Raw genomic sequence first — 14708 nt, forward strand, 5'->3', positions numbered from 1 at the left:
AGGGGAGGCTTTCAAGTTGAAACATTTAGAGAGTTATAAAGAGAATGCTGAGCATAAGGACTTTAATTTCATCTCAGTCGTTAATGGTTGTAGCAGCAGTATCTCAGAAAGAGATACAATTATTAAGTTGACGCTTTGAGGAAGTATTGACTGGGAAGTTGAATTAACTAAAAGATACAAAGTTCATTCTGGGTGACATAATGGTATGTCTTAGACATGCATATAAATGTGTGTATGGCAAGTGGTCTTGGGAAGGCATGGGGAGTATCAGCCTTACTCATGTTAATTTCTGATCGTTTTGAGTTTGACCCGGTTATTTATTGTAATTTCTGTTCTTTTTGAGTTTCATATATTTATTGAACGTTATTTGTGGTAGTTTTACTCTTGAAAGATCATTTTACTTTATTTCTGCTCATTTTAATTTTAATGGAACTCGTTACTTTTCTTTGGAAAACTTGTTTTCTGAAAAAGAAAGTTTTCAAAATTAATTTCTGTTCGTTTTTTATTCAAATTGATTTTTTCATGGAAAAGTTGAGCAATATTTTGCATATTCTACTTCCTTTTTTCAATAAGAATCCATGTTTTAGCTTACGGTTTATATGTTCGAGAAACTTAGTCAACAACTTTTAATCCTGACACAAATAGTATTTATCAATTTAATTTTAAATGTCCTCACAATTGACCTGAAATTAATACTGAATATCATTCCCAAAAGATCTATGCTCTTTGACAACCTAGATACACTTACACTTTCTTGATCTAGTTAATTTGTACGAGCAAAAGTAGTAATAGTAGAAGCCCTGAAAGTTTCATGTTGCTACCCAAGTCGATCTTGATGTATTGCTAAGATGTCTTAATGGCAACCAGGAGAAACACAGTGCCTATTGATTTAGTGTTAAAGTATAATGGATAAATTGCTTAACCGTGAGGGGTATAACGCACTCGATTTTGCTAGAAACATAGTTACTGGACCGTTTTACAACAGAATTGCTGTCTCAAAATTTTGATTGGGCATGTTTTAAAAATGTAAGGGCTTGGATGGAAGCCTTCTTGCCATCCATTCCCTTTTGACTCTTGAAAACGGCACTAGAGCTTTAAATTTTCGATCTAATTACCTCCTTTAGAAGTTTCAATGATATTGCCATCTGTCATAGAGTGACACTGCCTATGATGCTGTACGTATTTCATTTTGAAAACCTGTATGCACATAGTTTTTTCTTGACACCATGTTTTCTGTCAAAACTCTCCCTATACATTCTCTGACAATTTCACCTTAACACCCATAGTACAATTAATTAAAGTAGCAGTGGTGATCAGGGACGTCACTAGTCTTTCACCTTTGGGGGGGAAGGGGACGCTTGAGATGGGCCAACGAATCTTAGGCAAGTTACGACAAAAAAATCTCTAGATATCGGTACCCTTTGTTGAAATTTAAATTTGAAAAAAAAACATGTCATATATTATAGTTTAAAACATTTAAAAAAATTAGACGCATGATCAAACCCATACGAATGAATCAGCTAAACTTTAAACTGACACTGCTTTACAACTTTCTACTTGTCTATATCAGAGTCGAGGTCGATCTTTGTCAGCCTGTCTTTTTTTGACATCATAATCATGAGATGGTCAAGTCTTTTGTCTCATATTGTTTACCTCAATCTGTTCTTCACGATCTTCATTTTACAGAGTATTCGCTCACCTTTAGCCGATTCTACCGGATCTTTTTTTTTTTTTTTTTTTTTTTGCAATAATGTACACTAAGGGCAATCCTCTTCTATTCTCCTATGCTATAGAAAATAGCTGTGGAAACTCAACTACACTTCCAGAACCTCTGCAAAATTCTGCAAAAATTTCCATTTGGGACTGGAACGCTTGGACAGGCATATCTTCTATTGGGAACGCGGCACTGGAAGCTTGACTCTGCGTAGATTCAAGGTTCACGAGGCAATCAAAGACAGGAAGTACCAGCTCCTTTGTTTCTTCGAATGCTGGGGACAAATATTCATCTACGACTGCTAAAATTTTCTTAAACTCAGTAGCATAAAATTTGGCAAGCGACATCTGCTACACTTCACTTGTTTTGTCACCATTGGCGTATCTTTGAGGAAGCCACCGCTGACAATGGTATCGTCTATATTCCCCCTCCAGCCAAAAGTAAAATTATTCGTCAGTCATGGGGCAATCATCGCCTTCTTCTCCACAAATTAATTGCTAGGCCACACTGACATATACCGTTACTTGACTAGCGAGCTCGCTCTCGTTGCTTATGGATTGTCCGATGACAGTCATCGAGGCTTTCATCATTTTGCATGCATTGACGATATCCAGCTCTACAGCTTGAAGCTCATGAATCAGGACGTTTGTTCTAGAAAATAATGCCCTCATGAGCATTGGTAGTGCTATGAATTTAAATCTAATAATGGCACTAAGAAGCCCGTTGGATTTTGATTTGGTGTCTCTACTAAGGGTGTCTTTATTTACCATTTCTCTCAGCAGTCCAACAGCTTCTGGCAGAACACTTCAAAGCGCTACAAGCGACTCCGATCTTGCAGACCACCTTATTTCTAACATTCCATTTTGATGAAGCTTGCCTTCAACTTCTTCTATAGCCTTGTAGTACAGATTGAAGAGCTTGGATCCCCCCGCAAAAAATTACAAATTTGCTGTAAGACACCAAACATGTTGCAGGTCAAGGTGCATGATTCACAGCAATGCTCCACTATAATATTTCCTCTGTGTGTGAGACACCTGAGGTAAAGAACATTTCTTCCGAGCTTCTTGGAAATGTGAGCCTGTGCTCCCTCAATACGGCTACTCCTGTTGCTGGCGAATTCATAGCATTGAAATTCCACTTTTTCTTCATTAATACCAAGCTTTCTCATAACTTACAGAATTTCTTTGGAAAGATCGACTTCTTATGTCGACTTAGAATCAACGACAGTGAGTTAGCGCTCTTTAGGTGACTCCTTCGTTATCAACGTATCAGACACCTACTGATAAACGTTCTTCGTGGCTGACAGCCAGTTGTCCGTCTGCCAACACTCCAAAGAAGTGAGCTTCATTAACTTCCACTACAAATATCTTAATCAGCTCTGTTAAAACAATGGCAATCAATTCGTTTTGACTGCATCCCAACAGATAGCTGGTGACTTGTGGCTTGTTCTGCTTGCTCATCCATTGATTCATTTTCAGAGTTATGCCTCGAAAGTAGAATGGCTAGCTCAGCGTAGTTGCCGCCTTCATAATCTTTGCTTCGAGATGCAAGACCTTGTTTACCTATCGAGGTGGTGATACCGAGCAACATGCATATGATGCAACGTCCTCTCTCCTTTTCTTTTTCTGACTCTATATCCTTTCTCAGTTTCTCTTTATCAACCAAGTAGGGCAAAGACTTGTATCTCGCTACAAAAGAAATGAGATCACTAACAAAATCTTTATGGGAATTCGATTGGAAATGAGTGATGAGCATTCCAGGCTTGACACCCTTGCTGCGCGTCTTATGCCAGTTTCTAGTTCTGGCAACGAAATCTTTGTTCCTGTATGTATGTCCAGGTCCAGTTTGGAACAAGGAACACGCGAAGCAGTAGGCCGAATCCTTTTCCCCACCATACTCTAAGTATGGGTAGTCATTATACGAGTTTTTAAAGAAGGATAGTTGGTGTTTGGAAGTCTGTGCTTGGATTGCCTCGTTTACTGAGAAGTTGAGCTGTGACTAAAAAGGTCCCATTTCAATAAGTTTCAGCTTTTCAGAGTCAGAAAGATGTTCTTTGCTCAAACCAGGATCATGCTCGACTCTCACAATTCCAAACCGATGTAGAGTTTCGGCCTCTGACTCGACCGATTCACTTCCCTTTACTTTTTGAGCAATGAAGTTCTCAGACTGACTAATAAGTCTATTTTCGTAATCAGTTTACAATCACCCGATATCTTATGCCTCTTTTGCAGCATCCAACTCGTTCGTAACGGAATCTGATCTCGCTGCAAGTGTCAATTTCTCTGCTGCCTCCGTATCTTCAATAATAAAAAAGAAGAGCGAAGATATTGCCAATTCTACCGTATCTTCCAGGTCAGTTTCTGAATTACGGGCTTCTCCTCTTTCAGCAGAATCCACAGTAACAGTTAGCAGATCACACGTAGCTCCAGTTTTTTCGGCCGTATTTTCTTCTATTGAGGTTACTGTATTTTAAATGGATCGACCAGGAAGAACATTTTCAAACAATGTCTAAAGAATTACATTGATTAATTTACAGTCCTAAATCATTGACTTAGCATACGTCACGTAAAAGTATCGACCGAATCAGTTCTGATCCGGTCACAAAGGGTAGAGCCGTATAGGGGTGAACCTATCTTTCCGTTTAAAGCAGCCATGCCAGTTTCATTCATATCTACTCTTTTGTCAGCTCCCACCCCATTGTATATTATTCAGTCCCAAGTTCTCATGTTCAAGTGGATAGTTTGAATCGCCTCATATTCCCCATTACTGTTCATATTTCTTAGCCAAATATATTTTCACAGTCATGGACCGAGGCCACGAGACTTCCGAAATCTGGCAATAAACGACATCCCATTTATCAAACGTTATTTCCAAAGGCCGTAGAAAATTTTATAGTATGCTGACTCACACATTAAAAACAAAAAGAATATAACCGCGAAACAGTTCAGACCGATATCAACGAGCCATATGTAGGCAGAAACAGACAGGTTCTATTGGCAGCTGCTTATCGTCCAAAATAATTAATGCCTAAAATCTGTGTCTTTTGCTTGCACATACGAAAATCGCGCTAAAGAACCACATAAAAAGCTACACATCGAAATCCCTCTATGCAGCTTATTTGAAATGCTTCATCAACGTTAAGCGGAAGCTTTCACATGAAAACAGGCCGAAAAAAAACCGCTATACGATGTAAAAAAAAAATGCTCGTGTCCTTCTGTGTGGGCGAGTCTCTATCATCGCCAATTTCTGTAGTAAATTCCTATTCTGGCTTCCCAAGTTGATTCTAAAAAAGGGCTCTGAGAAAGATTAGTATAGCTTGAACATGTTCTATATCCAGTTTATTGTACGAAAAATGTTTCAATATAAGGACGCTCCATATTTGGAACAGGACAATCGCTGCCTCATACACAGGATAATCTTTTGTATCCGAACAACCAGCAACTGCTCAGCTAAATGAATTGCTAATTATTTCTTATTTTGGACTTTCTTATAAGTCCAAAGTAAACGTCTACTAATTTCATCCGTTTTGCCCTTTCTTGGAATTCCAGTTCTGCAGCGAATTATTGTTCTTTCTCCCTACCTGAAAATCTTAATACTCGTTTATTTTAGTATTTGATTCGCCTTAATTACTTACAACTGAAATTGTCCCGGAAGGCGATAACTACTTCTTCAGGGAAAAATATATTTTTCAGTTCTATTTGACGATAAGATTTACCCACAGTTAGTGAGTCGGATAAGTTTATGACAGCTAGTTTATGCGCTTAGTGTCCAAATTTCGGGAGGTTTGTCTCTCTAACTATTACGTGTACAATTATACTTACAACAAGGACACGAGGAGGCTGTGATTCTGAAGCACCACAAGAGGCACCTCTAAAGACTGATTCAATGCTTTTGGATGTGCTAAATTGACTCAAGCTTGTATCTTGCTGTTCAAGATCACTTTCGAAGACCACAGATTCTTCTCGGATTTTCTGCGAGCCACCTGACCGAAGCCATTTCGGAATGTCAAATAGGGTCGTTTTGTACTTTCTTTGGCTTAATCTTCACCTCAGTTCTTTTTTTCTGTTCTTCAGAATGATGCTTTTGCAAGTGGGTAGCTCGATAATCTGAGTCAAATTCAAAATATCTCTCATCTTTCTTTGCACACTTGACAAACAAGCTTCATCCTAGTTCTGCCTCTTTCTCCTTGTCCTTCGAATATTTTCTCTTATCGAAGCGCAACACAATACAATGCACCAAACTTTCATATCTTATGGTTCTAGGTCCAATGTCGTACTAATTAAAAATCACGCTTACTTTGACATTGTGGAGCTTGATACAACCGGTGGCCTTGTTTGAGCTTCCCTAGTTCACAGTAAACCGGTTTGGTTTCCTTGTGAAATAGTATTTCCTGTATTTCGAATCAACATCGAGAATTCGCTCAGGGCTGTATATGGATCAACAAAATTCTCTTTCGAATTTAGAATAAGAACAAATATACTTAATGTATTAATTACCGCGAGAACTTCGGCTGCATCAGTTTCATTCCTGGTACTGTATTTCTGACATCCCGAATTGCTCCAATTTCCGGTCGACTGTTTTTTTCACGTTTAAAACAAAAATGGCGACCGGGATTCGCCTAATTTTAATTAAGTGTTTGTTGGATCTAATAGTGTGGCACTATGTATGTTTTATTGTATGCTTTTCTAATGAGGTTGACAGAGTTAGCTTCATTCTGTGTTTACTAGTGGCGGTCTGTGCCGACAGACCCGTAAATTTTCGAGCGTTGTCCGACACAAGTTGACAAACTTTTGTTTCTTATATACTTTAAAGAATTTAAATCAATTTTAAATCTGTCTTTGTTGGCGCTCTGTGCCAACAGACAAGTAAACTTTCGAGCTTTATCTGACGAAAGCTTACAGAATTAGCTTTTTTATGTGTTTTTTGGTACTCTGTGCCGACAGACGAGTAACTTTTAGCATTGCCTGGAGAAAGTTGACAAAAAAATTGGTTCATTATGTGCTTGTTGGCGCTATGCCCCGACAATCTATTGTACTTTCGTCGGGCTTTTACCGACGAAAGTGTATTCTTAAGACCTTTTTGGGGGGAGTCCCCCCTTCCCCCCATACTGACGCCCCTGGTGGTGATAGCAATAATAGCATAAACATAGTCCCTTCTGGCTATTTAAATTTCTTTCGTTCATGCCACAATTTAACATTGAAGGTTTAACTTAATGATATAAGCCTTTTTTTAAAATATTGCAATGTCATCTTTTTGAAAATTCATATGCTCAAATTTCGTTTTGATTTAGTTCATCTGTCTAAATATTCCTTGAAAACCTCATTTTAATGTCCTTAATCTGCTTAGTAGCAATAGCTGTGGCAGCTGCAGCAGAATTTGTAGCCGTATGCACATAGAACCTTTGGTCTTCTTCAACATCCCCTTCAACACACGCTGAACACTTCACTTAATTCCATCAACCGTTCCTGAAGCATTGACCATATGTCTTATTAACAATTTGTGTGGATATGGTGTGTTTCGATTTTGATCAAAATTGCTATCATGATCAAAAGTTATCTTGTTAATAGATTGTTTCTGGTATCACAGGCTGCAAGATGTCCTTTACTACACAGTAAATATAAGGTTGCTACTATCAATTAATATTTCAGCTACTGTGAGCTGGTATTTGTTCTTTATAAAAATGGTGATTTATTTTGTCTGTTACTATAGGCTAGCGCTCGTACCTCACTATAAAAATTACAAGCAGGAACAAGCCTATAGCTTTTTCTTAGTTGGAATAGTAAGAGAAAATCCCAAGTATGGTACTATGCCTCAAATTAGTATCTTTTCAGAAGATACTTGTATTATCTTAACATTTAGTTACTATGTGCAGAGGTTTGTTCTTTACTAGGTTTCAGCTACATACGATGAAGCTTCCAGGATATCCATTTATAATGAACTAGATCAATTCCTTATGAATTTTAAAAAATTGATTTTCTTATAAAGAAGAATTTTAATTTTCTTTAAAATGATACATTAAACAACTCTATACGATGTTCCAGTGCAAAGCTATTTGAGGAGAAAAAGGATGAAAAATAAGATGCCGTTTATGCACAATATCGTGGTTACAGTCACTTTTCTTGATTTCAGGGACGGTAAGTTTCCTATTCAGAGACTTTGGACGAGGCAGTTCTAATAGTATACTTCTTGTTTTGATCTGACTCTATTTCTAGGAGTCATGGGCTATTATATTTCTTAGTATTGGACGTAATCGTCTCTTACTTGGGGGCTATCTAACGCTGCCAGTCGGAAAATTCCAATATTTGCGAAATTTGGTAGCAATAGTACTACTAGCAGCATTAATTGTAAAAGCAGTAGTAGTAGTAGTAGCAGTGGAATTAATAGCAAAAGTCTTATCTTTATTACCAGTAATAATAGTTGTAGCAGCAGTGGTAGCAGTGTGAGCAGAAGCATTATCATTAGAACACGAATATCGCCTTTTGATTAGGGCAACATCCACCACAACAAGCCCTGTGTTTTTCAACTTCACACCCCAAATTGTTCCTAAGATATTGCTGATACACCCCTTTGACAACCTGTATGCAGACGGTGTGTTGTTATTCACTTCAGCACCCCCCTCAAAACTCACTAAAACTTCACACTTACTCTTATATATAATTAAGTTTAAGTTTAGACTTACTCTTAGATATGATTGTAATAATAGTCACAGCAGTAATATCAATAATAGTAGTATAACTAGCATAATATAATGTTAATATATAATATTAGTAATATACTAGTAGGAGCAGTAGTATTACCATATTGTGTTTTGGTCAGTTAAACATCCCTCTCATCAAGTTCTGGAAGTTTCTTTAATTCAATTAGCCGTTCCTATGTCATTACCAATGTCTTTTTGATAACCTGTACATTCATATATTTCCTAAAATTTTCATCTTAATACTCTTAGCCTAACAAACAGTTGCAATGGAAGAAGTAGTTGAAGTTGTTTTATTATTACTGGTAAAAATTTAGCACTCGTAGTAGTATTAGTAATAGCATTCACATATTGCCTTTTGGTCTTCCCCTTTAAGCATTCTCTGAAAGTTCCAACTCAATACCCAAATCTTTTCTTGAGATACAATATTTTAACAATCTCTATGCACATAGTTTATTTTGAATTATTTCAAATTTTTCCTCTGTATTCACTCAAATTTCCAGTGTCATAGACTAAGTACTTCGGAACTACAATCGAATGAAGGCCCTTCGAAGTTTACATGACTACTTCTTCCATGAAAATAATATGAAAAAAACTTCGTTTTCTTAAAGAGTTAAAGAGGCTGCGTCCCAAAGTCAAACCTTAAAACGTACAGGAATTAGAAGAGGCAGTTGGGGGGCTGCCGCCCCCAACTTTTTTTTGTGGGGGGACTTCATTGTTACTAATTACTAGTTTCGGCGCAATGGTTCTCCTGTCCTCTTGTGTTTAACATTTTTCGAAGTTATTCCATTATTCATTCATTTCAATTTTTTGTTAATTAAAAGAGGGCCTTTCCGAAGCCAAGAGCGGGGGGTTAGCAAAAAACAAAAAACCTGTACAAAAGAGTCTTTAAAAGCTGGGGGTTTGGGGGGCGGCAGCCCCCCAACTGCCTCTTCTAATTCCTGTACGTTTTAAGGTTCGACTTTGGGACGCAGCCTCTTTAACTCTTTAAGAAAACGAAGTTTTTTTCATATTATTTCTGTACGTTTTTCTACAATCCATGGTGGATGTAATTTAATAATTCCTGTACTCCTCGCAGAGGAATTAGGAGAGGAAGTTGGGTGGCTGCCGCCCCCCAACCCCCCCACTTTTAAATCATTGTATAAAATAGAAAAAAAATAGATAGAATGACCGAAATGTTTCTTTTGCTCATAAGAAGCTAATATTCTGTTATCTCTCAAATGATAAGCAGTCCAGGTGTTAACAAAAGTATACACTTTTATTTTGATCGCTACGTCCAAAAGCCTATAATAAAGAATTTATTCTAAAAATGCCTTCTCATATAGGAAACATGTTTAGGTAATTATAGTAAATTATATATTATTTATCTTATTTAGCAACTATTTATATAAAATAAGTAAATATCCACGTTTCATTAAATCGAGAAAAACTTAAACTTCTTCAAAACATTTGAAAATTCGCCTAAAAATTGGCAATGAGCACTTAAAGGCTATAAAATATATACTTAAAGCACATTTATATCACACTTATTTCGGACATCTGGAATGGAGCTGGATTTTTATGATGCTTGCAATCATTCTCGCCGTGCCGAGCTGATTATTTTGATGTACTTGAATGTTGATATTCGTAACTTTTAAGAATTTCAAAAATTAACATGGGACTATTAGACTATTAGGACTATAAGAAGACTATTAGGAGAGGCAAACCCCCCGCTTTTAAAGACTCTTTTGTACAGGTTTAATTTATTTTCATATTAATTCTGTACGTTTTTCTACAATCCATGGTGGATGTAATTTATACTTCCTGTACTCCTCGTACAGGAATTAGGAGAGGAACCCCCCCCCCGCTTTTAAATCATTGTATAAAATAGAAAAAAAATAGATAGAATGACCGAAATGTTTCTTTTGTTCATAAGAAGCTAATATTCTGTTATCTCTCAAATGATAAGCTATCCAGGTGTTATCAAAATTTTTTTGATGTTGTGAAAAAAAACCTCCCGTAAGGGACTTGAACCCTTGACCCGAGGATTGAAAGTCTCACGCTCTACCAACTGAGCTAATAACTTGCATGTGTGTAAATATAACTTCTCAATAGCTTTTAAAAATTTCAAATTAACATGGGCTCTTATGGAGAGAAATCCGTTAATTAAATAGCTAATGGGTGGTTTCTGGAAAACAGGGAAGGAGTTATCGGATCGAGCTGAAATTTCGCGGATAAGCTCCTGGGCCGTAGGGGACCTTAACTTGTGAATTTCAGCCCGATCGGACAACGTTAAAAGGGGTGGGGGGGGGGGGTTGGAGGGTCGAAACTTTCGGGGGGTTAAGATTTTCCTACGAAACTTTCATGGGCACTTACTCGGAGAATTCTGCATCGAATGAGTCTTCGTACACCCAGATCCGATGTCGGATGTGACCTGTAGGCGTCTAGGAAAAAAAAGTAAATGAATTTTAAGTGGCTATGCGTGGTTTCTGGAAAACAGGGAAGGAGTTATCGGATCAAGCTGAAATTTCGCGGATAAGCTCCTGGGCCCTAGGGGACCTTAACTTGTGAATTTCAGCCCGATCGGACAACGTTAAAGGGGGGCTTGGGTTGACAGGTCGAAACTTTCGGCCAGATTTTCCCCATGAAGAAAAAGTTGGAGGGGGATGAAATTTTGCAGGTTTCTTAGTTGGAGCTCGGGCTACGAAATGCATCCCTCCCCATCCGTCTGCGACCACTGGAACCGAAGATCGCTTAACATTGTCGTGTGTCGCCTCTTTATAGAGGCACGAGTGTGCCTCCTTGATATTATATGCTGATAATGGACAACTATTATAACTTTTAGCCCTTGTCCTGAGGTGTATTGAGGCGTAGGAATCTTCACAGACATAATTACTGAACCTTTCAACTATGCTTCCCAAAACAGCCATCTCAAATTTATATTGGATGTGTTTGGGGAAATGATAGGCGTGAGGGGGGGGGTCTAGTTTCCTTTTAATCAATTTTGACTCCTAAAAAGGGCATTGGAACTTTCAATTTCTAATGGAATAAGACCCTTTTGAAATTTTCAACGACAGCTTTTTGTATACGAAGTGCCCTGGTCAGGAGAAAAAAAAAATATATTAAGACTACATCGCTCTTTCCTCAGATAGTACTATCGCGCTACCTATGATTATCTTAACAGCTGTCATACATGTAGTTTTAGTTAGGTGTCGTACATTGAAATTTTAGCAGAACGACCAGGTCACGTTTGAAGGGGAAACAAGAACTATTTTACATGAAGTTACAAAGCAAAGTTTTGTTAAATTACACGGGGACGATTTCCAAATTAACATTCTAAAAAAGTTTTTTTGTTTCCTGGAGAGACGATTAGCCCCTGTCCTCGATATACAACCCCTTAGAAGCCTTAAACGGTAAATTCTTTCGTCAAGTTGATTGAACTAGTGGTTGCTGAAAGCGGGGACAAAATGATTCGAACAGACGTTTATAGTTATGACTTTAAAAACTTTATTTCACAAAACAAGTTTTTAAAAGAAAAATAAAGAGCTCTATTTAACCAAAGCAATCAAAAATAAACTCAAATAATTTCGCAAGTGTAAAAATACCACAAATCACCACCAACAAATAAATGAAATCAAAAATTACTGAAATTACAATAAATAACCAGTTCAAAATCAAAATGAGCAAACATTAACACGAACAAGGTTAAAAACCCTATTCCTCTATTTCTTCCCAAGACCAGAACAGAGTTCACACTTTATTGAAAACAAAACAAACAAGAAAATGTTTCACTTTATTTAACTTTGAAAAATAAAAAATTATTAAGACTAAGGAGTAAATATAAGCATGTCCATATTAGACAGAGAATCCACGGTCATTAGTTTCTTTTCAGTAAACAGTTTAGCCTGAGAATTTCACTAAGAAAAAATAAACACTTTCGATAAAACACTCAATTTTTTATGTGAAAAATAATGTTTATTTTTCTGATGGATAAAATTTTTAATTTAGAGATATTAAGAGGCATGTAAGCGAGGTCCTTGGTAGGGGAGTTTTGTTGCAGGGATTCAGACATAACCTTGTTACCCCTTATCTCATTTTGCGAGACTTCAAAAGCTTCATAAACTACACTGTATCTCCTAAAAATCAGGAATTCTAAGTATACCCTGCCGTTTCAGATTAAAATTATATTTTTCGGTCCATCTTCCGGGGGAAAAATTCGTCTCTCTCCTCATTCTAACCTCCATTCTATAAATAAAAAGCAAAACGCATCGTGTTTCACCTTTATTTCATAAAATATTCACCTGAATCATATTTAATATTCCTGAATTGGTTTAGAAAAATCTACCTCTACTTTTCATTTGAAAAAAATTAAGGTTTTACGTCCAAAAATTAGCTTCACTTCGTTTTAATTTCCATAAAACTTAGATTTTTCTTCTTCTTGTGGCCGTTCTTGATATCTTTTTTCAGACGGGAGGATGAGATACCAGAAGAAGATTTAAGTGACTAGAAAATATTACTTTTTGGATTACTTACGCACTTTCAAAATAGGCTAATGCACAGAGGATATCAGATAAAGAAAAAAAAATTGAAATTGATATTTTTATAAGAACTTTTTACATAGCAAAGCTATCTACTTTTAAAATCAAATTGTAGCACACATGGTTCTTGTCAGATTTCTCTCTTTTAACAGAAACTCCAAGAAATGTCTTTGACGGGATTTACAGTGATGCTACGTCTGTTAAAATTACAAACTGATTACAGAATCACTTGATTAGTTCAAATTAAAAAAATCTTATGATTTTAGGATTTGGATTTATTAAAGTATAAAGCTAGTAAGTTTATTTGATTGTTTTAAAGTGTGAACCTGTTTACTTCTTAGAGCCACATCTTAGTATTAAATGTGACACTGATTTTAAAACTGGTTTTCATTGAAAATAAATCTACTGCCGATCCATGTTGGTAGAAATATCACCAAATCAACCCAAATTAAAATTCTTTTGTATTTTTTTTTTTGGAAATTAATATTTCTATTCTATAAGGCCTTTAATGGACTGTTTCAAAGAATCATATAAAAAAGCAAGTTTTTTCAAATGAAAGTAAGGAGCATTATTAAAACTTAAAACTAACAGAAACTATCACGCACAGGATGGGGGGTTTTCCCCTCTTCGATACTTTGTTGTTTGCAATAAGGTTTTACATTTTGTTCTAATTATTTAAGATAGGCTTCTGAAACACTAAGGCCATTTAATTAAAATAGTAAGCTTTTTTAAAAGTTAAAAAAATCTTAAGCGTTAATATGAGGTATTGAGGAGAGTTAACCCTCCTCATATACCTAGTAATTTCTGTTCGCCTTAAGTTTAAATGTTGCTCTTTACTTTAAATAGAAATAGCTCAATTTTATTATTTAATTCTTGAAAGGTCAATGAAATCAATTGGGAAATGGAAAATAACTAAAGAAAATTAAAAAAGCCTCACTTCAAACGCTTTCTCTTTAAGTTAATATATTATATTGAGTATATTGAGTTGGATAATGGGGAATGAATCAAGATGAGTTGAATCAAAAGGAAGAAGAAAGAAGAGCACCTCGTAAAATATATGAGCAAGAACATGAGCAGATTCTAACAATTAAACAAACAAGATTAAAAATTTAGAGGGGAAAAATATGTGCCGAGTTTGCAAAATGGAAAAGCGACTTTGTGCAGGCTGAAAAAAGTTTTGTAGTTCAAAAAGCTGAGATTTAAAAGGCTCAACAAAGCTATTGAGAAAGAAAATTGAAAATGTGGAAAAAGAACTTCACACATTTTATTAAAAGAAAGTAAATAGGTGAAAGAGAGTAGTAGAATAAATAGAGTGATTGAACAACACAATCAAAATCAAATGGAACTACTTAAGTTAGAAAACAACAACGAAGAATAACGCATATGAAACGAAAATGAACTGTTAGAGATAGAAAAAAAAATCAATTTAAAAAAGAAATGGACTTAGAAAGTAACAAAATAAAATTAAGAATAAGTAGGACTGAACAAGAAAAAGAATAATTACAGAAAACAAATGTAAAAAAAAAGAACTAAATGGGGTTCCGAATATTCGGAAAAAAGAAACGTTGAAAAAAAAAAAAAAAAACAAGCTTCAGAAACCTTGTTAACTTTGAAAGGGTAAAGAAATATTTTTTTACCCACAAAGTGAACGGAAGAGTCAATCGTCAATTTAAATGGCTTAACACCATCAAAGGTCTATTTTGTTTATTACAGAAATATTGTTTTTTCTTTCTCTTTTTTGTATTACATGGATAAGCATTGTTTATTGCTAGAAACCAAGTCA

General features: G+C 36.0%; 1 protein-coding gene across 1 annotated transcript in view; it reads left to right on the forward strand.

Annotated features, from left to right (window-relative positions):
- LOC136031263 (uncharacterized) overlaps positions 1-14708 on the forward strand; it is a 437122-nt gene that overhangs the window by 333952 nt on the left and 88462 nt on the right. The gene's annotated exons all lie outside the window — the stretch shown is intronic.

This window comes from Artemia franciscana, chromosome 9 (assembly GCF_032884065.1).
Source record: "Artemia franciscana chromosome 9, ASM3288406v1, whole genome shotgun sequence".
Lineage (NCBI taxonomy): Eukaryota > Metazoa > Arthropoda > Branchiopoda > Anostraca > Artemiidae > Artemia > Artemia franciscana.